A 23,435-nucleotide genomic window follows, 5' to 3' on the forward strand; every position below is an offset into this window, starting at 1 on the left:
AGTCAATTATCAGAAAAATCATCTTTAAAAGAGATTTAAATATGAAAAAGTTATTCCTAAACCAGCAATTTCCAGTACTTTGTGTTTTCATGTGCTCTCATTTTCTACCTTCCTTAAGATACTTCTGTAACTTTCTTGATGAGCAGATCTGTGAGTGATAAACTCAGTTTTTGTATATCTGAAACATCTTTATCTTTAAAAGTTACTTTTGCTGGATATAGAATTCTAGTTCATTTTCTTTGTCTTTCAATACTGCAAAGATGCTCCATTGTTTTCTCACTTGAATTATTTCCGAATGGGAATCTACTATCATCCTTACCTGCTGGTTATTTTTTAGATTATTTCCCCTTATCATTGATTTTTAAATTATGCCATGCCTTAGTGTGCGGTGTTTTTTTTTTCATGTTTCTTGTGTTTAGGGCTCATTGAGATTCTTGGATAGTTTTCACCAATTTGGAAAATACCTCACCATTCTTTTTCCAAATGTTTCTTTGATTATTTCTATCCTGAGGGACTCTAAATTACACATAGATGAAGCCTATTAAAATCATCACAGCCGGCGCCGTGGCTCAATAGGCTAATCCTCCGCCTAGCGGCGCCGGCACACCGGGTTCTAGTCCCGGTTGGGGTGCCGGATTCTGTCCCGGTTGCCCCTCTTCCAGGCCAGCTCTCTGCTATGGCCAGGGAGTGCAGTGGAGGATGGCCCAGGTGCTTGGGCCCTGCACCCCATGGGAGACCAGGAAAAGCACCTGGATCCTGGCTCCTGCCATCGGATCAGCGCGGTGCGCCGGCTGCAGCGGCGGCCATTGGAGGGTGAACCAACAGCAAAGGAAGACCTTTCTCTCTCTGTCTCTCTCTCTCACTGTCCACTCTGCCTATCAAAAATAAAAAAAAAAAAATAAAAAAATAAAAAAATAAAAAATAAATAAAAAAAATAAAAGATTTAAAAAAAAAAATCATCACACAAACCGCTGATACTCTTTCCATTTTTTAAAGTCTCTGTTTCCCTGTGCTTTGTTTTTTAATAGTTCCTGTTGTATTTCCTCAAGTTGATCAGCGTAGTCCTCTCTAAAGTCTGATTGACCAGCAATCCCAACAGTATGCAGCCTGTCTCAGATACTGTAATTTTCTTTCTTCGGAATTTTGATTTCATGTTTATATTTCATCTTTCCTATCTCTACTTAACTTTTGGAATACAATTATAATAACTGTTCTAATGTCCTTGTCGCTAATTCGAGCATCTCTGTCAATTCTGTGTCTGTTTCAATTGGTCGCTTTTTCTTATTATTATGCACTGAATTATGCACTTCTAGGCATACTGGGTAGTTTTTCACTGGACACCAGACATTGTCATTTTGTTTGTTGTGTACTGGCTTTTCGTTGTGCCTATAAATATTCTGGAGCCTCTTCTGTGACGCGGTTAAGTGCCTTGGAAACAGCTGGATTCTTTTAAATCTTGCTTTTTAGATTTGTTACATGGAACTGGAGTGACTTTTTGTCTAGATCAACTATTCCCCATCCCTATAAAAACATCCTTCTGAGTATTCTACCCAATGCCCTGTGAGTTATGAGGTTTTCTGCTCTGATTGGTGAGAAAGGGCACTATTCCCATCCCTGAGATTGGTAGGCTAATCTCCTTGGATATACTTTCCCTTGACTTCAGGTGGCCTCCTCACGTGTTATTTGCTGATCAGCACTCTGCGGGAAGTGTGAAGAGCCCACTTCTTTCTCCGAGTAGCTCTCTCCTTTTTGGTACTCTTTGCCTTGGTCTCCACAGATTTTCACCAGCATCTCGCCCTGCATCCTCATGGGAGACTCAGAGGGAGCTCCTGGCTCTTCGATTTGGCTCAGCCCAGCTCTGGCCATTGCGACCATTTAGGGAGTGAACCAGCAGATGGAAGATTCTCTCTCTCTCTCTCTCCCTCTCTCTCTGCCTCTGCCTTTTAATAAATACATAAATCTACCAGAGAAGCCATGAGGTGCTTTGTTTACTTGAAGAGGGAAAAGTATGATATTTTGAGGAAGGGGGCAGGGATACAGAGAGAAACCCCATTCACACAACTTTTATTACAGAATATTGTCATAATTTATTATTAATTATTTCTGTTAGTCTTTGCTATACCTAATGTATACATTAAGCTTTATCCTAGGTATGTATGTATAGCAAAACTACGGTATATACAGGACTTGAAACTGCCTGCTATTTCAGGCATCCAGCAGGGATTTTGGAACATCCCCATGGGGGGATGTGCTTTGGACTTCAAGTAATGGAATTCCCAAATAGAAATGGATGGCTTGAATAGTAAGGGATTATGATTTCATACAAAAAGAAGTTTAGAAGCGAAAGTTTCCAAGTTGGCTAATTAACATCTCACCTGTATCACAGACGGCTTTGCTAGCTTTGCAGCTTTTCTCCTTTGCCAGGTATTAGTTTAAAGATAGGCATGTGGGGCCAGAGTTGTAGTGCAGCCAGTTATCACTTGGAACAGCCACATCCATATCAGAGTGCTAGCGGAAGTCCCAGCTACTTTGCTTGCCATCCTGCTTCCTGCTGGTACATTCTGGGAGGCAGCAGGTGGCTCAAGTGCTTGTGCTCCTGCCACCCACATGGGAAACTGGACTGAGATCCTGACTCCTGGCTTCGGCCTGGCCCAGCCCTGGCTATTGATGGTATTTGGGGAGTGAATCAGTAAATGGTATCTCTCTCTCTTTCTCTTTTTCTTTCTCTCCCTCTCTCCTTCTGCCTTTCAAGTAGATGGGGGGGGCAGACATAAACATTAAGAGATGGGCATATCCCTAGCAAAGGAGAATGAAATTATAAAGAGAGATTCAGACCAATGATGACCCAGCATATGGAGAGATGTTTACTTTCTGTAAGTCTGTCTTTGCGAGATCACTGAAAAAGAACTGGTTAGCAATAAGAAGAGGAAAGACAAATATGGACAAGCAGAATCAAGGATAAAGACAGGAGCTAATGATGAGAACTTATACTTCCAAATACACAAATATACTTCAAAACCTTTGTGAGAAGTGGAATTAAAAGCTAAATTTCGAGGCAAGTGTGTGTTGCTGCAGTTAAGATGCTGATTGTGCATCCCAGAGTGCCTGGGTTTGAGTCCTGGATCTGCTTCTGACTCCAGCTTCCTGCTTATACACACTGTGGAATGGAGCAGGTGATGGCTCCAGCACTTGGGTCCCTGTATGGGAGACCAGGAATGGACTCCATTCTCCTGGATTCAGCCTGGGCCACCTCCACTGTTGCAGACATTTGTGGAGTGAAATAGTGGATGGAAGATCTCTCTTGGTCTCTCTCTCTCTCCCATTCAAATAAAATTAAAGTAATAAAATTTTTTAAAAAGATAAATTTATTTTTGTGAAAATCAATTTTCAAATCCATGCATAGTTTTTTCATAATATGCATTTCCCATGAAGTCCCCTAGTAGGCACTATGTAATAAAAAAAAATCACCTAGGATGTGATATATTTATTCAGCTGGATTTTGATTACAATATGGTGTATGTACATAAAGTAAGTGTTTTAGACACATAGGCAGAATTATGCCTGGGTGGGAAAGGGGTTTTTGTGAAGATAGTGGGACTCAGTTTACCTAGTAGGTTCAAGGAGAGTTTCCACTGAGAGGACAAAGTGTGGTGCTTGCTTCAAGGTGTTCTGAAGATGATAGAGTGCTGGAGTGGATGAAGGAAGGAGTGATGCCATAATCTCCAAGCCAAGTCCAAGCAGCACCCTGACCTAGCCGTCTCCTCCAATGGTGTCTGAAGACAAGATGAATGTAGTATGCATGGATCCATCCTTCCGTGTCCCCAGCAATTCATCAAATAACCTCAGAGTCGAAAAAGGAAACTTATTTGAGAATCCCAAGGGTCACTGCATTTAAAAATCTTGTTCTTGCCCAGTAAAAGTCAAGTCATTCATGAATGTGGGAATCTCACAGCCATACTCATCCCCATCATCTAAGACGACCATTGTCACCAAAGCACTCTCGACACTGAGATGGCGCCTATCAGTCAGTATTAGATTTCCTCCACATAATAATATTGTGTGGAAATGAAGGCATAGAATACATCAAAAAAGGTTTTATTTACTATGTTCAAATCAGATTTAACAGAACTCATACCTGTTCATATCAGGCACAAAGATCTCTTGCATCTTTTTGCAAATTTAAGAAATATCTATATATTTGTACAAGACCTAGCAGGTTGAGCCAATGTTTTGAGAACAGATATAGTCACAAGCAAGATGATAGAAAGAAGGGTTAGGGGACAACTAGAATTAGATCAGATTCTCAGAGATGTGTAAGTATTGGGAGCTTATAAATACCAAGTCATTTCCAAGACTTGGACTTCAGTTGCGACCACCACTCACTTAAACAGAACATCTTGTCATCACCATCAAAGTGGGACAGAGCTGCAGAACTGATTTTAAGATTATCCGAACATAGGCACTTCACCAATAAACTCATAGCCACTTCACAAATAAAATCACAGTCAAAACCATTAAGAAAAAGAAAGTCTATCAGAAAACGTCTCTATGTTCTCTACTTGTTTTGGTTCTGAAGTAATGATCTAAAAGGGAGTTTTAAAAGTGCTCATAAAGATTGGAAAGGCCCAGACTTGGGTTAGGATGATGACTTCACGCACAGACTATGCCACTCTAAAGGAATTATTAGCATAGATTCATGATTCTGGCCCGTGAATGTGGGCTATTGTTTGAGTAGACATGGGAGATCTTTGTGTCTTGCTATAACTATTCTGAAATGGGCCTATCAGGAGCCCAGTTATTCCATCCATTTTCAGGAATGAAGAGCACATGTGAGCTTCTTCCCTGGCCCTGTCAGTAGGGAGGCCTCTGACTACTGTGTACAGCCTTGACCATGAACGGAGCTTGCAGGCCTGGCAGTTGCTCTGGGTGAAATCAGTGGGTGAGTGTGGAGTGAAGGTGAAGATGCAGGATACAGGATGCATCTTCCAGTTCATTCTGTAATCCACCTGTAAAATCCCACTCTTGGGAAATTACCCCATGGATTTGTAACACTCTTTGAGGTTTTGGTTCTATTGCCCATAGACTGGAATATAATCCCGTGAATGGGATTTCTGAATGAAAAATATAATCATGACACAGTCATGTGCCACTTAATGACATCCGAGTCTACAACATACCATACATAGGACAACAGCACCAGAAGTTTGTGACCCTATCCTGTGTGGACCTAGGCCAATGTGTGTGTCTGTGTCTTCATTTTTAAGTTTAAAAATGCTTAAAAAAATTTTCATAAATTTAAAAATATAAAAAAGCTTCTAAAATAATCATATAAAGGAAGCAAATATGTTTGTGAGTAGCTATACAATGTGTTTATGTCTTAAACTAAGGGTTATTATGAAAGAGTCAGGGGGCCAGTGCTGTGGCATAGCAGGTAAAGCCGCCTGCAATTCGAGTCCTGACTGCTCCACTTCTGATCCAGCTCTTTGCTATGGCCTGGGAAAGCAGTAGAAGATGGCCCAAGTCCTTGGATCCCTAAACCCTCATGGGAGACCCAAAAGAAGCTCTTGGCTTCTGGCTTCAGATCGGTGCAGCTCCAACCGTTGTGGCCATCTGGGGCGTGAACCAACGGATGGAAGACCTCTCTCTCTCTGCTGTTGCCTCTCTGTTACTCTGCCGTTCAAATAAATAAATAAATAAATAAATAAATATTTTTTAAAAAAAACTGATTGAGCTCACAAGAACTTTCATTAATGATAGAATACTTTAAAAAAGAGAAGAATAAGTTGTGATGACTAGAGAAAGAAAAGCCTTTGGATAGTCACAGTGTCACCCTTACTGTACATTTTCCATATTTAGATACACCAACACCTACCATTGGGTTACAGTACATGCTGTACAGGTCTGCAGCCCAGGAGCAACACACTGTACCGTACGGCCTGGGTGTGTCGAGGGCTAACCCCTCTAAATTTATGTGGATTCACTCTATAATGTTTGTGCCACAGTGAAATCATTTAAGACGATGGAATTCTCAGAACATACTCCTGTCATTAGCGGCGTGAGACTGGACATGATGCTTTTTTAGGAGAAGATATAACCACTGCAATGAAAATGAACATAACCCTTCCTGTCCACTGGATATAGTCTTCATTTAGCCATTTGTATACATGAAAGCATAGGGAAGTTCATTGATCTAAAATATAGCAGAGTATTTTTATCTGAGCAGGAAAGTGTGAGAACTGTGATCCAGCTGAAGTTGAGTGGCACACTTGGAATCTAGTTTGCAACGTGTCCTTTATTTCAGCAAACGACCTGCTTTCTGCACGTATCAGAGAAGTTGCATGGGGGAAACTGACCTCTTACAGGTGGGTGCTGCTAGAGTCAATTCAGTGGCAGGGTTTCCGAGGTGGTGATTTTTCCCTAAACTGGGATATTATAAGTCTATCCACAACCACCTGCATTAAGAAGGAGCCCGCCCCTTCAGTTTGTTTAAATCACTTGGGGCCGTTTTGATAACAAAGAAGCACAAGTTTTTCAAATTTTCAAATCACCATACTTTTTTAGAATAAAATAACATTTAGTAATTAATCATGCAAGGACAGTTAGTGTAAATGAAGTCTGTCCTGAGCTAACAGGGCCCCTTGGTCACCCTACTCATAGAGAAAAATGGGGACCAGGTTGTAAGACATATAAGCGAGTGTGTAAAATGCTCCCATGTACAACTGTGCACTTCATGGCTATTATGTCATCGTAGACACACAGATGGGTTTGCCCGTGGAATCCCCTTCCAAGACGGCACTGGTTGATGTCAAGTGCATTGCCCTTCCTGAAAGTGGGAGAGCCTCCTATGAATAGCACAGGAGCTTCCACTCATAATCACCATGTGGTATTACCACTCTTAAGGAGGGGGTGGGTTTGGTGGTTTCAATTTGCTGCCTGCCATTTTGGTCACTTGTTCCTTCCTTAGGGCTACAGAGGAGCGAACAGACTGTGTGGGGCAAGAGGCTCTGCTTCCTCCAGCTGTGATTCCTCTGGGAATGAGAGTGCCCCAGGCTCCAGGGCACGGCTGCAGGGCTCCCACCAGAGCTCACACTTTTTCTAACTAAAACCACTTCCAGCAATGGCGAAATCTAGTTTGCTTTTGTTTTAAACCCTTTCCATGCAAAGCCCAAATGAACACTAATTGAGAAATCTATTTAGCAAATATTTGCGGAAGGAAAAACCCACCTTTTTTTTTATTGTTGTTGTTCTTGTGGAAATGTTTCCCACTCCTCACGCCCACAAAAAAAAATAAATAAAAGAGGGGTGCGGGTGTTGGGGACAGAAGAGAGAAGAGGAGAAAAGTGGCTTCAGCTCAGTGGAACACTAAAAAATGCACATGAATCAATTATGAAAAAGAGAAGGTCCCTTTGAATGAGGAAAAGCTGATTGGAATTAAGATGGGCTTTGTTCCTATCTGCAAGGTACAAGGAGGGGACTTTTCAGCGGCACAGAAAAGGGGGATTTGGGCTGTTTGGCTGCTTAATGCCATAGTGCTTCAGAGCCCATGTGAGACTGTGCTGCCGGCTATTAATCATCATTGTGTCCTGCAAAGAAGCTGTTACAATGATGGCTATATGTCATTATATTCCCACTGTAAGTAACGAATCAGAGAGCTGGGAAAGTTGGATGAGAGCGGCTGGCAAACTTTTAAGCGGTCGAATCTATTTAAATAAATTTACATCACATTTGCTACTTTCTCTGGTATGGGAATCATACTTTAAAATGAAACAATATGCTGTGTTCATGGGGCCTGGTCTTTTATTCCCCTGTCTCTGGGCCTGCTTTCCAGGTCAGCCCTTGCCAGCACTGACAGCACGCTTTTCTCATAGCCTCTCCTTCTCATAGCCTTTGGTTGCTTTCAAGTTCAATTTAGCACAATAAAGTTGTTATGCATGACAGTTTGGAGAGCAGAATAGGTGGTGTCTGAGCCCGCTGTGTCGCTACAAAGTGGGTCCATTCTCTGTGGGCCAGCTCAGTTACTGGAGTCTTACTGGTGGGATACAGCTATGGACTTCCAGACGCTCCCATCCTGACGAAAACAATTAGCTTCAAACCGCACCAAGCCTCCGGGTCAGCCTCTCTTTGACTGAGCCTGCGCCATTTAATATGCTGCAGTGGATTTCAAATTTATGTTGATTTATCCTGTTGTGTTCCTCTTTTATGTGCTTTATTTACAGATGTGTAAAGAACAGGGGAAAGTTGGAGTCCCCTAGGCTTCGAGAGTTTTATGAGAAATCGAAACCATTGTTTTATGTTTATTTTATAAAGAAATAGAGTTGAAACATGTCAGCCTTAATTCCATTAGGCTGAACTGCCCAGAACAGAGCCCTGGGGTCTGGAAGACAGACTCTGAAAGGAAGTGTCTCCTTGGCTAAGCATCATCAACAAGCCAAACGACAAACAACCTACAACACCGGCGTTGTCTGCGGAATTTCCTATTGTGGGGGACCACCCCTCCAAAACCCAACTCTGACCTGAAAGTGACAGATCTTTTAACACAACCAAAATGTAGTGTTTCAACCATCACAAGGCACCGTGTGCATTTGTGTCTGTGCGGATAGACGGATCTGATCAATTAGTGTTGCATACTCATTGACGTCACCCGGGTGCTCACTGGCTTTAGAAATATGATACAAAAGTCTACTGTCAGAAAAGAAACACTATTCAGTTTTGACGCTGCAGAATTGGCCCTGTGCAGAGAATACAGCAGTCCTCTCTCGTCCCTCTAAGGGAATCATGTAACAAAGCAAAATCAGGTGTATTTTTAATTTTACCATCAGAGCTGCCCAGGCCAGATGTCTTCAGTCTCATAGCTCTCGTAGTGAAATAAATCAAAGTTGTCTTGATTACTGAGCTCACTAATTATAGGATACAACCATCAAATAAGCCTCCTTCTAGATTAGAGATTAACTGAAAGCATACCTTAGAACAGATTTCACTTTCCTAAAAGAATTTAGTTTCCTGTAAGCTGTTTGTGACATTTACATTCTTTTTTTTTTTCACTAAAAAGCATAAAATACCAACAGTAACCTTGCCGTAGAATTTTTCATTTAACTGCTTTAATTAGTAAAGAACAGTAGTAAACAAAAATTATACCACGGAGAGAATTTTCCACAAAGAATTTTATTTCCTAATGTAAAACTTAATGTAATTTCAAAAGCACTTGTGAACAAGTTGCAGCATTGCAATAGAAAGATACATCTAGTTTTAGCAGAGTATGAGAAGGAAAGCCAGTTGCTTGCCCTGGTCATTTCTCTCCTGCTATTATCTAAATATTATTTGGTGTCACTTTTAGTAAGGTATTTTTTTAAAGTCCTCATTTAGACTCATTCTTGGAAATATAGCTGGACAAAGAAAAACTGAATTATGTGAAACAGTCAATACGTCTGTGACAAAAACACCATGCCCATCCTAATTTTCGAATGGGATAATTTCTTTGCCATTCAAATGAGTGGAAACCCCAAAAACTGATCAAGCTTTTTCACTGATAATACACACTTCAGCAGTCTTATTTTTTCTTGAAGAAATATTTCAGACACACATAAAAATTTCCCATACAAAAGTGGATAAAGCAGAGTTCACTGTTGGACAGGAAGGGTGCTCCTTCCTGTACTCACACCACACATACACAGGGTCCCCCATGGTACAGGCTGCCAAACTTCACATATCCCCTCCCCTGCACTCGTGGAAACACAGGGGAACTTGCCATAGAAGTTTGGTTCTATATCTCAGAAGAGACTTCCGGAGGGGTGGGGAATGTTAAACGAATAAAAAGAAATTAAAGAGAGTGTTGGATGGGAATTTGAAAGATTTGAACATATCAGAGTCATTTTTACATGACATTGGCAAAGACCCTGAATTTGCAGCTGACAGCCACGTGTACGCAACAGAAACAATGGTGAGTAGTAGATCTTCTTCACTTGATAGTGAAACTATTTTTCTTCAACTGATGTGGAAGATGAGCCATCTTCAATGTTCCCTAGGAGTGAAAGAAATAAGGGAAGGGCAAATGAAAAGTCCTTAGAGGGAGTGGATTTGACAAGAAGGGAGGCAATATAAAGGAGAGAGAGAGAGAGAGAGAGAGAGAGAAAAGGCTGAATTCACCAAAATTGGCATCTGCAACATTGGCCCCAATTTACCAAGGTCTTTTAAAGACTTCTAAGACCTTCCACTGGGACATGCCTTCAAGACAGTACAAAATTCTAGAGACTATGACCTTGGGTTTAAATCACAGCTTTACCACTTACTTGCTTAGTAGAGTCAATAATTTTTTGAAAATCCTGGATATTTTGTCTTCTCATCCATAAAATGGAATAATAATGCTGAAATATATAGGGTTGTTCTGGGGACAAACCAACATAAGTAGAATGTCCTATACAACACCTGGAAAGCAGGAGTTGTCCTGTAAATATCAATTTCCTCCACCTCTTCAATCATTGATAATAGTTCTTACAACACTCATCCTCAAATTCCTCTGTCAAATTTCCTTACATAAATATCTTACAGAACAAGAGACATTCTTGGTAGCAAATATTATCATAATGGATTCCTATTGGTTTGAACTAAGATGGCAATCACATAACTTGCTGTTATCTATATGTGCTTAGTGTTTGCTCAAGCTGATTGATTACTGAAGCAAATCAATAGAGACCTGAAGAAAACTTGTTCATGGTCAATGGCCAGTGGCACCTTCCCCCTATGTAGATGTTAGTTTAAAAAATGATCTTGTGATAACCATAAGATAATCTCAACAGTCTCACAAGGCCTTAGTTAGATATCAGAGATGACTGGCCGGCGCCACGGCTCAACAGGCTAATCCTCCGCCTAGCGACGCCGGCACACAGGGTTCTAATCCCGGTCAGGGCGCCGGATTCTGTCCCGGTTGCCCCTCTTCCAGGCCAGCTCTCTGCTGTGGCCAGGGAGTGCAGTGGAGGATGGCCCAAGTTCTTGGGCCCTGCACCCCATGGGAGACCAGGAGAAGCACCTGGCTCCTGCCTTCGGATCAGCACGGTGCGCCGGCCGCAGCGCCAGTGGCCATTGGAGGGTAAACCAACGGCGAAGGAAGACCTTTCTCTCTGTCTCTCTCTCTCTCTCACTGTCCACTCTGCCTGACAAAAAAAAAAAAAAAAAAAAAAAAAGATATCAGAGATGTCAAAAATAAAGAGACCCTTGACAGTATAAGAAAGAATTCTACTTAGCAGTTGGTCCTGCTGCCCAAAAAGAGTACGCTTTGCAGCGTCAGGGAGCGTCCAGCCAGCAGGAAGTATAAAGCCCATGAAACCATTTGGTCTGGCCCTGCCAAGGCAACTGCGGTTGGAGCTCGAAATTCAATAAATCTATAGCAGGCTAACTTTTAAGTTGATAATTTTGTATGGTCTGCAAATGATGTTATAAATATCCAAATGGCCTTTGGCACACAGTTGCCCCACCTCTGCAAGGAATAATATGTCCATGCTCATAGGAAAAAAAAATCCACCAACAGACTGGATTCATCCACATGACACTCATTTACTTATAAAACAGGTTCTCAGAAGCAGGAAATCGTGCTCCCCCAGGTGCAAGCTTCGTCCTCATGGAGAAGTCGTGGGACCACAGGTGAGTTTGACCGGGAGGGTTGGGGAAGCCAGGACCTCTTCTCACTCAGTGTTTGAACTTTGCCTCACCAACACAGCGCATCAAAGTACTTGGTAGAACGTAGGTCAAAGCTGTCAGAAGAGTATGTTCTACCTCTACTTATTATACAGTATAAGTTTTCTGGTTATCAGAAATAATCCTGACCAAGTGAATGGCCAAAATTATTTTTGTCTAATACACCGCCATGAACCTGAATTCTTACGAAAGTTATAACTGTCCTTTAGACAGTGCGCTGCATTTTTTTAGAATTAAGTGAGTATATGTGCTGTTTGATATGCTGTAGCAAACAGATTCAGTTCTGTGTTAGAAACCTCACAAATGACAGAAGCATGATGAACATTGCTCACTATGTACTGTACACGAGTATATCAGTCATTTTCTCCAAAGTCAGTTACTGTGAATGGGAGTTGATTACATTCCTAATAGTATCTTTTTGTACATTTCAAATAAGGAAAACAGTCTTGCAAGTTGACTCTGAAACCCGTTTCTCCTTACAAATGTTAGTAGGACACCAAGAAGAGATTAGCTGCTTTATATTTCTGCCTATTACAGTTGAGAGAGGAGGCTCTCTTAACTATGAAACAGGGTGTATTTTCCTATATCTTGTCATCAATGAGGTGATTTTTTTTCAAGAACTGTGAATATTGCTTTAAACATATGCATGTTAAATGGGTCATTTGTGCAACATACCATCTTTAAACAATTTTTTTTGTTTTTATGAGCAAGATGTTAATTAAGAGACATATGTGCTGTTTTATAAATCCACATGCTTTACTCCCATTTTTTAGATTAGCACCATAACTTAAGTTGTCTTCCACACAAAGTTCTGGCAAGCTTCAATAGATTCATTAGTGGGTTTTTCTTTACAACCAACGAAGCTCAAAGAGCTGCTAACAATGGAGCTAATCACTGCCTCTTCCCTGACCCAAGCTGAGGTTTTCCCTCCTTTCACTCCAGACTCTTATTTCATTTCTGAGCAATTGGATTTCCGTGGCACTCCCAGAACAAATAAATATCTCCCTTTCCCCCTGCTTACATCTTTTGTGTATATTTTTTCTATACAACTGCCCGTATTTAAACTAGTGTGGTAATGGCAGGGTTCTTCAGGTAATCTTTCATTGGACATAAATGGTGTAGCATTAAAATGCAGATAATGTTACCTCAATTAGAGAATGCTGTGCAAAACTTGAAAAAGACGTAGCTAAATGTTTGGACTAAACAAGTAAGTCTATGTTGTTAAGAGTGGGGCTGGGCAAGTTGTATTTTCAATAGATCCCTTAATGAATAAATGTTAGACTGTATCAACAGTCCTGAACAGGCTTGTGGTTTGTGTGTGCATGAAGTGTAATGGTATCAATTGACTGGCTCTTTGTGGTTGCTATAAAGTACTCTTGAATGTGTCAATGGAGAGAAGGCCTGCAGACAATGAAGCCATGACAGCTGAATGTCAGCGGCGACCTTGAACCTAAACTGGTCTCACCATTCCAGCGACTACAGCCACAGTGAAGACACGCACTGGAGCCGGACCTTCGGCATTGCCTGTCATTTTCTGTGTTCAGATTCCAAGCACTTAAGTGACAATTTCACCACATTGCTAGACCCTGCTAATATGCATCAGTGAACGTTCACTTATTAGTGATGGGGCTAACGATATGTTCAGCATTTTAATCAGACTTGCGTTGGCATTTAAAATACAAAACCCAAAGTAAGACAAAGCATCACTCTCTATTAAATGTTTCACATAAGCAAACTCATCCAGAGAAGATACCCCAAACATGTCTCTGTGCAGCAGTGGAATCTTTGATATTGATCTTGCATTACATAGCATTACTGCACACACATTACTGCACTCTTTATTGCTGCAAATGGCACATGATTAGTTAATTAAAATATGGCATCAAGGAATAATTAATATTTGTAATGCAGTATTTCTTTAATGAAAAACAAGAGGATTCTTCTAAAGGTCACATTTACAGATTAAATGTGTCTTTAACATAAATGGAATGTTATTAAGCTAGGCTCAATATTCAGGAGAGAACTACAAAGCCTTTTGTGGCAAAACACTATTAATGAATTCAAGAAACTGAATCCCTTTGCTCATGCTGGAGTTGAGCAAGGTTAGAAGCCCAACACTACTGGAGGTTCAGAATCTGTTCGCCGGGCTCTGTGGTGAACCGCGGAAGGCAGAGAAGGAAGGCCAGGCAGGGAAGACAGGAGAGGCCAGGAAGAGAAAGAAGACATGGAAAGGCAAATGCAGGGAAAACGAGCAAGGAACGTGATTGGTGAGAAACATTGCCATGTGCGTGCAGCTAAGAGCAGGAATGCTGAAAACTGGCACACGTGCTTTGCAGGAAGGAAGGCTAACATATTTTTTGGTGTTAAAATGCATTACTACTCTAGTGCTATAAGCCAATGGCAATTCATCCTAAGGAAAAGGTAGCATTTGCTAATAATAAATAGCATAAAGGAAAATATTAACTTGGCAATTTTCAGGATTTATAAACGTGACCTTGTTGTTAGAATGTCATTGTGCATTGACACAAACAAGATAGAGCAATTCACTTAACTAGCACGTCTCTCAGTCCTGAAACTGTGGTGTGACAAACTTGGTGTCAAAATAAAGAAAAGTTGGACACAACTATCCTCTTGTTTCTCTGTGCCTGTCTCAAGTTCCCATATAATAAATAGCGAACAATCTGGTTCAATCTGTCCTTAGAAGTCCTTTAAAACAAGAGGGGGAAAGCACCGGAAAGCCATTTCTGTGCCTTTTACGTGAAAAAGCTGAATGTTGGCAAAGAGGTTTTGATCAGAGACGGGGCGCATGTGTCTGAAAATATGATGACATTTCTTAGAAACAAGAAATGTTTGTTGCCCACAACACACGGGACTTAACGTTTAGTCTCTATTTATTTACTATAATAATTTCTTTATTTACTAGAATAATACTGTTATCAGATCAGTGTGGCAGAAACAAAGCTAAATACATCATCTTGGTTTTTATAAACCAGTTAAAATATTCATTGTATGAAAATCATGTGAAAAAGATTATTAAATCACTCAAAAAATGACAAGTTGAATACTAAAATAAATATTCCAATATTGATCTATCAATAGTATCAACTCTTGATAATTCTATCAATGTTATCAACTTTTGATAATTTTATCTATCAAAATTATCAACTTTCCTTGGTTAAAAATGGACAAAATTAAATTTAGTTTTCTATATAGAGATTCTTTGGAGTCTTCCAAGTAAAGCACAACTGGGAAAATAAATAGCGAAATAGAGCCATTCTCCTTGCACGTGTTTCCTAGAAAGAAAATCCTTTGATGAATAGCTTCACACATAATTCTCTTCCTGACCTTATAGACACATTTGAAAAGTTGAACATTCTTGTTCCTTTTTTTTACATTAGTATTAATGCTATTAAGTGGGTTGATTCCATAGTTGTCAGCTGTAAAAAACTATCTGCCTCATACGTTAATTTTCAGTTTAAAGTAACTCTGTATTTCTGTAATTTTTCCAGTATGTAAAGGTTATACAGAGAAACAAAAAAAGATTCATATCACCTGGGTTTAATTTGAATCACTGAAATGTATGTGAATTTTATTCACTAGGAAAACACCATTTAGAAAGTGTTTATGTTTCTCTGGGCACTAAAAATGTATAGAGATGTGGAATACTTTTTATAGACAACTGACAATAAAAGCCTGCCTCAGACACCACCGTCCATTCCAGGGCAGCAGCTCACGGCTCTGCAGACACCTCCTGCTGGGGTCACTGTAAGTTGCCTCCTCTCTTTGCTGTAAGAAGAGTTCTCAAGAAGTCCGGCTACAAAGTTGACAGAGCTCGTGGCTGGAATGAACACCTATTTTCACTGTTACAGTTATTTTAAAGTGGGATGGTAATTCTCAATTGAGAATTAATCCCCATGCCTAGGTAGGTTATGGAATTTAACTTTAAATACAAAAGTACTCAGAAATGAAATTCAGGTTAACAGGTCAACACAACGCCTACAGCCGAGCCATTGGTTTTTGTTGGACTACATCCGACAGCAATCTTGATTACGTGTCAGTATAGGTGGCAATGTCTGTAAATACAGCCTTTTTCATGGAATGGCTAAACATCTGGCTGAGTTTTTAAACAAAGTATTCCAAATAAACGCTTGTACTATGAAGAAACGATGGGCCATTTGTGAAGAGGATAGAATTTGCGGTGAAAAAAGTTGTGCAACAAGCAGGCACTGGCGTGGGTTTAATTATCTTACTTTAAGGTACATTCCATAAAGATGCTTGCCAAGTAGTTCTTCTTCAACATACATGAACATAAAGATGGTTAATGTAGAGTATCTGCCACTCTCTTAAAGAGTCCTGAGCTTTGTATTCTCAAAAGAAAAAAAAAAAAGGTTGGGGTGTAAATAACTTGGAATTACTTTTCCAATGCCAGTGGTTTGTATACTTGAAATTCACCTTCATGTATTTGTGGTTTTACTCAACAGATGCTTCTCTAGTTTATTATGTGCATGGCTCCATGCTAACAAGAAAAGGAAAAATAATGCTGGATTTCTGTATCAACTTTCATTCTTTTTGTTTTTAAGCACCCAGTTTTTCCGGTCTTTTCTGCATGGTCACTAGGAGGAAAGACTCGGAAGTTTGCTGTGGTTTGGTGGAATGCTGATCGGGGACTCCAGCAGCAGCCTCCCAGGAACCTTGTCACTTTCCTCGGGTGATGAAGGGGCTCTGCGGCCCCCTGCCCCTTTCCGGATAAAACCATCACTCTTAAAGAAACATTCAGCTCTGAATGGGTCCCAAGATCCATCTGCGCGAATCTGAGGGTTTGTTCTCCAGACACACTGCTGTGTATTTTGTCATCCGGTATTTGATGTCATCAGCAGAGTCACTGGGCTCCGGAAGACAATGCAGTTGGCTGAAATTCTAACCCAAATCTCTCACTCCACAGCCACACCTCTTAGGGATCTCTCGCTGACAAAACAGCCACCTGGCTCCCTTGGCGGAGGCCATATCTGTGCTGAGTAAAAATATTAGTCAAACTGGGACTTGGCCAGACAGGTTTTTTTCGACCTGCAGATGTAGAAGCCTGTGGAAAAGAGAGGGAACACAGATGCATAGACCTGGCATGTGGAAGCATGGCCCAGGTTACACGAGGGCTCTGACACTTCCAACCTTCGGTCAGTTGTCCCTCCAAGAAAACGCTGCTTCTTATTTCTGTCGCCGAAGTGGAAACCAGAAGAGGTTCTTGCTGGGATTGTGCCACTAATTTAGGAAGCTAGAGGTCTGGCTGCTGCATCACAAGTTGGGTGGCTAACGAGGCCCAGCCACAGTTCCATTCCTAAAATGGCCCTTCTCTCTACACACTCACCCCAGACGGCTAGAGGTCAAGGGCAGGCAACAGCAATGGGGCAAGTTCACTCCCGTTAGAGCCCTCATCTCCTTCCCCATCCCCCTCTGAGCCAGTGCCTAACTATTCAATATTACTATATTTCTCATTTAATTTCTTTGATGACATTTGGATTATTCTATTCTTACCAAACAAAATTTTCCAAACTTTAAAAAGTTAATTCTTCATATTGTAGCTAATGTTTCACATAAAATGTTCCATTTTAAAAGAAGATTTAATTAAATTCATAGTGCATACTTCCTGATCTAAATGAAAGTACTTTTTCTCCTTCTATTTTTGTTCACCTAAGTTATAAATTTGTGCAAATTAACATGAAACTTCATAAAAATTAGATTCTTATAATCCAAAATGAGGCTAGATCATTGTCAATTAAATGCATGTAATATTAATTCTCAAAGCACTATGATTTCTCACCTAAACTCTACAATTTTAATGCAATATTATATTTTTCAGACAGAAAACTTTGTGGTATTCATTTTTGTCAACAAAATGTTAAGTGTATGTAGTGTTTACATGTGGTGACTATAGTATAACCAAGAAATATTTTCATCAAATTTTGCTTTGCATATTTTTCTTCTCAACTTCTACTTCTTTTCTCTATTCTGTTATGCTGTTGTTTTAAAAATAATCCAAATAAACACAAATATTTTTCACTACTGTATTTATGATACAATGAATTCCAGAGGTAAAGATTCTCTTATAGACACTGTAGTTGCATGTTTTGTCCTGCATCAGCTAAAATTGGCTGGACAGTCGTAGAAATGACTGTTATAGTAGTCACATTAACGCTGGAGTAATTATTAATAAAAGCCTCAAATGGAGTTCTGCTGCTTGGGAAGAAAATGTAGTCTCATTTCACTTGTTATCACCAAGTTATATTAATACTATTGTATAGAAAAGCACGTTTGGGGACAGCATGCAAATCTGTCATGTTTAATTATAAACTACTGAGGAGACAGCTAATAAAATTAGCAAATAAAAATAGCAATATTCAATATTTAACTGCTCTCGGTCTGAAAGCACATGAGGCAAGTCACTGATAAATACCAGGTGCCATTTAAATAATTAACAAGCAAATTCACTGTAACAGATTCTCTGAGAAGTGTCTGCGATGAGGTCAGCTCCCTAGAACTGGACCCTGCTTTTCAGACATGGGCGTCTTAAAGTGATGACATCCAGGGCGAGCATTTGACCCAGTGGTGAAGACACCACTTGGGAGCCCACATCCCAGATCGGAGGGCCTGAGTTCAAGTACAGGCTCCACTCCCAACTCCAGCTTCTTGCTAAGGTGCACCCTGGGAATCAGCAAGTAATACCCCCAGAAACTGGGTCCCTGCCATGTGTGTGGAAGATCCAGATGGAGTTCGGGGCTCCTAGTCTCAGCTTGGCCCAGTCCAGGCCACTGCGGGCATTTGGGGAGTGAACCAGTGGATCAGAGATCTCTGTTTGTACGTCTCTCTCTCTCTCTCTACATTTCCAATAAATAGAAAAAAAATGTTGACACCTTGATTTCACAGTACTGAGAAGTATGTGGGTTAAGAATTGTGAGATACTATTGAGTGTTTCAAAGCCTGCTCTTGTTCAGATCCATGCATTTTGATAAATCTGGGGCCAAATCATGTCACACAGATATCATAACCACAAGCAGAGAACATTCCGTGGAACGCAGAACACAGCTCTGATTTGGTGGTACCTTCACCTCCACTTAACAGAAAACACCGGTTTTCTCTGGGACATGGGAAAGAAAAGAACTCATGCCTGTTAGCTCAACATAAGTTCAAATAGCACCCTTCAAAAATCAAGGACAATTTTGTAATAATAACCAAGACGTACAGTATTGCTCTATATGAAATAGTGAGCTTTAATTACACAGCACAACATCGATCTATAGTGGTTTTTTTTAAATCATTATGTGAGCAATGGTGTGAAGTTACCTTGGGTTAAGTCAATTTGTATGAAATGAATGACTTGGCTTTTTAACTGTTCCTATAGTATATCTTAGATGACTTTCTCATAAATATTTTTTATTTAATAATTGGATTGCATTGTGTTTGAGTATATGTCTCTTCATAGTTCTACAGAAAGTAACTTTGAGAAAGTTACCTCCTGAAGCAGTACCTCACTGTCCATATTCTTATGTTTTCCATCAGAGATAAGGCAGAGCACACAAAGAATCTCCTCACTGAGTTTGCATCTAAAATGTGTGATCATTTGTAAAAAATGACGCGTTTCAGTCCCAATATAGGAATTTCACATTCCTCTCTTCAAAAGTCTGCGACAAATAGCTTGTCTTGTTTCAACATGTATCTAACATTTAAGAGCCACAGACACATTATGAACCTTTCTTGGGTAGGCCCTACACACAGAGTGTAGAATAGAAAGTACATTATTCCATTAAAGTGCTCTTGTTTCCTTTGGAATAGTATCATTTAGAATGCACATTAGCATATTAAGTGGTTGACAGATAGCATAAACAAAAATAGGTTTTGCATTGCAGCAGTACACAATACACCTTTGTACAGTTGACTGCTTACAACAATAAAAAATAATTGTAGCATTCTGCTGTCAAACTTTTCGGATAGTTTATAGTGAACTTCAAAAACATGGTTCCTTTTGCTCAAATGCAATTAATTTGAAGATAAAAGTAACGTGGTACCATGAAACATAAATGTTTCACCCCAAAGAGGGTATTATTTGTTATCCCATAACAATAGATAAAGTTTCACTTCTCGATTTTTCAAAAGAATCCAGTGGGACCACTTAGATATGCAAGGAAACGCTTTATGTGGCAACAAGTATAATAGTATTGATACAGAAAATGAAAAGTATTTATTTATCAATTTTGACAGTTGTCATGGACATCACTGTTGCAAATGGCATTTTTGACAAAACAATTTGTGGGCTGATAGTTACAAGGAAACGGAAAGATTTTTTTCCCTGTGTATTTACAATATAAAAAATGCAGCCTCAATGTAACTTTTCTGCTTAAGAGAAAAAAGAATGAGTTCTATAACCACCCTTCCAGTGTAGTTTCTCTAAGAACAAATGAATGCAAGTGTTAACAAGGCCTAATCTTGCCTTTTGTATTTGTTTCTTCATTAAGCTCTAACTGTGTCTGGCTCTGGTACCCTGAAGGTTTGACGTGAAGATGGTATGACAGGCTTGGCTTCTCCCGATGCAGCTGGCACTCCTGATGCCAAAAGCCAGAGCCTGTGGTAGTGGGATCAGGGGAGAGTCGTTCCCGGTACAGTTTGCCTGTCAGTTTCCCATGCGCCTCCCAGGGCAGGCCTCCCTCCCAGGGTCCCCTTAATGAGAAGTGGAGGACAATACCAGTATTGTTGTTTCTCCTCCCAATCTTGTGGAAAGAACAACCGCTGTTTACCCAAGCATTTGTATTACCCAAACTCCTTCGATAATTGCTTCTAGAGTCCCTGGTTAACTCTGCTCTCTGCCTCAGTACAAAAAGCCATTGAACCAGACACCAGACAACTTTTCTATCTCTTAGAGCCTTCCAACAGGGTACCCAATAAAACTTGGTCGTCATTTTTATCAGAAGAAAAGAAATGTATCTACATGAGCTACACTCAGATCTCTGAGAGCTGGCCAACCATACAGTGCTTTGGGAGAACTTAGCATCCTCTTACCTCCCCTTCCCCCGGCCCCACAAAAAGTTAAAAAGCACTCTTTCCTTTCCATTGCCACAGCCCCAAACCCAGGAGTCTATGATAAATACAAGTGTGTTTCAAGCAACAATGCTGTTTCTAGCCAGTGTATCGTCTGTTAACTTTTTATGGTGAAATATGTAGGAGAAAAATTTCTAGTTATTTAATTACTATGTGGTTTTATGATATGCTTTTGTTTCCTAAGACCTAACAAAATGGAACTGTTGCTATGTCTATTTCCATGATACTGGTAATAATTTTAATCTGTCACATCAGTCCTACCCCCCTGCACGACCCACCCCACATGCGGTCTGCTGTTAGCACTATGCAAAACACCATCATGAATATGCGTAATTATGGAGATTCATGGTAATTTTTCAGGGTTATCCGATGTGACGTTTATAGGACAGCAGCATACATCAATTTAAACGAGAGTGACAAATATCTTATCCTTTATATTTCTATAGTATTTTTAATATTTTCTTGGCCCCTCTCCAGGGAGTGGTATAAAATGGTAAGAACTTGAATAATAAAAATGTTAAACAATCAAATGCTTTACTAGAATGCGTTTAAACGCGTGCTTAAAAATGATTCTCTACCTGTTGAAGTTTAAAAAGTATGATAAACGGAATTTTTATTCCATGATACTTTTCTTCAAGCACCTTACACATTTCCAAGCCAACAGAAGCGTGGGCTTCGAGTGTGTCATTTTAAGATGAGACTGAATTGCTTAATTACTTTTCAACTACGACTGCCTGCCTGGTGGAATTATTTGGCAAACATGGCCCACCAACTTGATTCAGCACAGGCATTTGAAACAATAATCTGCTCATGGCATATTTGGATTTTGTTCTAAGTCAGTCCCACCTCTTCGAGACTTGCATAGTATCTTTATCTCAGTGACTAATTAGGACAAGCTTGACAATTTCATATTTACAATGATTACCAAGTAGGAATCCTTTTCCTTGTTCAGGATGTTTGGCATGAATACTGTACAATACTAATTACGTCGAAGTTAGAGAGCCCCACAATCTGATTGAGAGACATATTGAGTTTAAAGTGAGTAAGTATGAATGGTATCGAGAAGTTTAAATGGCGGGGCAAGTAATACCTATTTCTCATGCAGTCACTAAAAAAGATGAAATAAATATGTGTGCTCAGGTCATCCCATCAGCCATATTTTTAAGTGTATTAACAAAGTCTTTAATGTGGAGCTTCGCTGACAATGACTGTCCTCATCCCAACCAACCGGATTCAGAATGCCTTTTCCTCAAGCCTAGACTTTCCGGGTTGAGGGTTGAGGGTCAAACCTGCACAATTAAACGTTCTCCAGTGCTGTACTGCTAACGCACCATCGTGAATGCTCTCCATACAATTAGCAGGGCCTACTGTGAAAGTATCCCGCTAATGGAAATCCTCGTGAAAGGTCCAGGCATTTAGTATGCCAGAGTAGGTTTGAGAAACCTCGCCTGCATGATGCATGTGTAATTGTATGTTACATCTAAATATCACCGTATGTTGCTCCAGAAATAATTACTTAGGAAAATATATTTAACCCTTCCCCCTTTTTAAGGTCCCAATTTGATTAACAAACAAGTCCAGTGGTGTATTAATCCTATAGGACAGCAGTGTGGTAAATGAATGTGCTCTGTATTTGCATGTTTTTTTTAAAGTGGCACTTTCTGAAGACACACAATTGCTGTGTCTATACACACATATAAAGCGAAGTGAAGAATTGATGCAATCATCCAGATAATTCAAGGGAAAAACACTTTTGCCTCAATTATCTACTGCAAGCAAGAGCGAGGGGTTTAGCTTGAATTGTTCAAATAATTGCCTTGATTCTCTTCACTTTGCATGTGTAGACACATTTTACAATAATATTTATGTTAACATTTGCAATTTACATACATATAAAGCAGAACTATTTCTACCCACAAGATGACCAAAATCTTTTCACAGCTATCATTGCTGCTCTTTAGTTTTACTGAATTTTTGGTGGAGCCAGACCATTAAGTGTGCATGCTGTATGTATGGCAAAACTAAATGGATTCATCATGTTCATTTATTTAGTGCTTAGGTAACAAACTGATTTGTGTATTGGATACTGGTATCTCACTATGAAGAGTTCATTGATATCTTCTGTCTAAAACTTTAATAAGATCTACTTCTTACTAGGTATAATCATAAGTTGATTTGAAGAATTGAATCTGATTCATATATACATTTATAATAAAATGCAACATTAAAACAAAGAAAGATTTCTAAGGAATGTATCCTATGTTGTACATGCTTATGATTTGTTATGAATAAGTTAATATTCATAAATAAATCAAATACCAGGACACATTCTCAAAAGTTCCATTGATACATTAAAAATTCAAGTACGTAGCAGATTTCACAGTGTTTTCTCCATGGGCAGTGACAGAAACAATAATATATTTAATTGCTGACATTTGTATTATTTTCACCTTATGTTTATTAAATGGATAAAGTGAATTTTCCATGCATTTGAATTCTCTGTTCTATTTATTAATATATGAGGAATCCTAAATTTCTGCTGGGACTGCTCAGTCACTCTTTGTAGTCTTTATTTTGGGAAATACATTCATTCTAGAAAATGCAAACAAGCTCCACCATGTTTCTTCATTTTAGCCCTGTGTCAAAGTATGTTTCGCTTGGAT

At 39.7% G+C, this 23,435-nt stretch overlaps 1 long non-coding RNA gene across 31 annotated transcripts in view; it reads right to left on the reverse strand.

The window, feature by feature from the left end:
• LOC103349543 (uncharacterized) overlaps positions 1–23,435 on the reverse strand; it is a 216,700-nt gene that overhangs the window by 56,823 nt on the left and 136,442 nt on the right. For 5 of the 31 annotated variants that reach the window (XR_011381908.1, XR_011381888.1, XR_011381877.1 and 2 more), the window contains one exon: positions 5,662–10,018. The exons of the other annotated variants lie outside the window; for them this stretch is intronic. This is a non-coding gene — a long non-coding RNA (uncharacterized lncRNA). Of the gene's footprint in view, positions 1–5,661; positions 10,019–23,435 lie in introns of those variants that run through there. 31 annotated transcript variants of the gene reach the window in all.

Source organism: Oryctolagus cuniculus, chromosome 14, assembly GCF_964237555.1.
Source record: "Oryctolagus cuniculus chromosome 14, mOryCun1.1, whole genome shotgun sequence".
NCBI classification, from domain to species: domain Eukaryota; kingdom Metazoa; phylum Chordata; class Mammalia; order Lagomorpha; family Leporidae; genus Oryctolagus; species Oryctolagus cuniculus.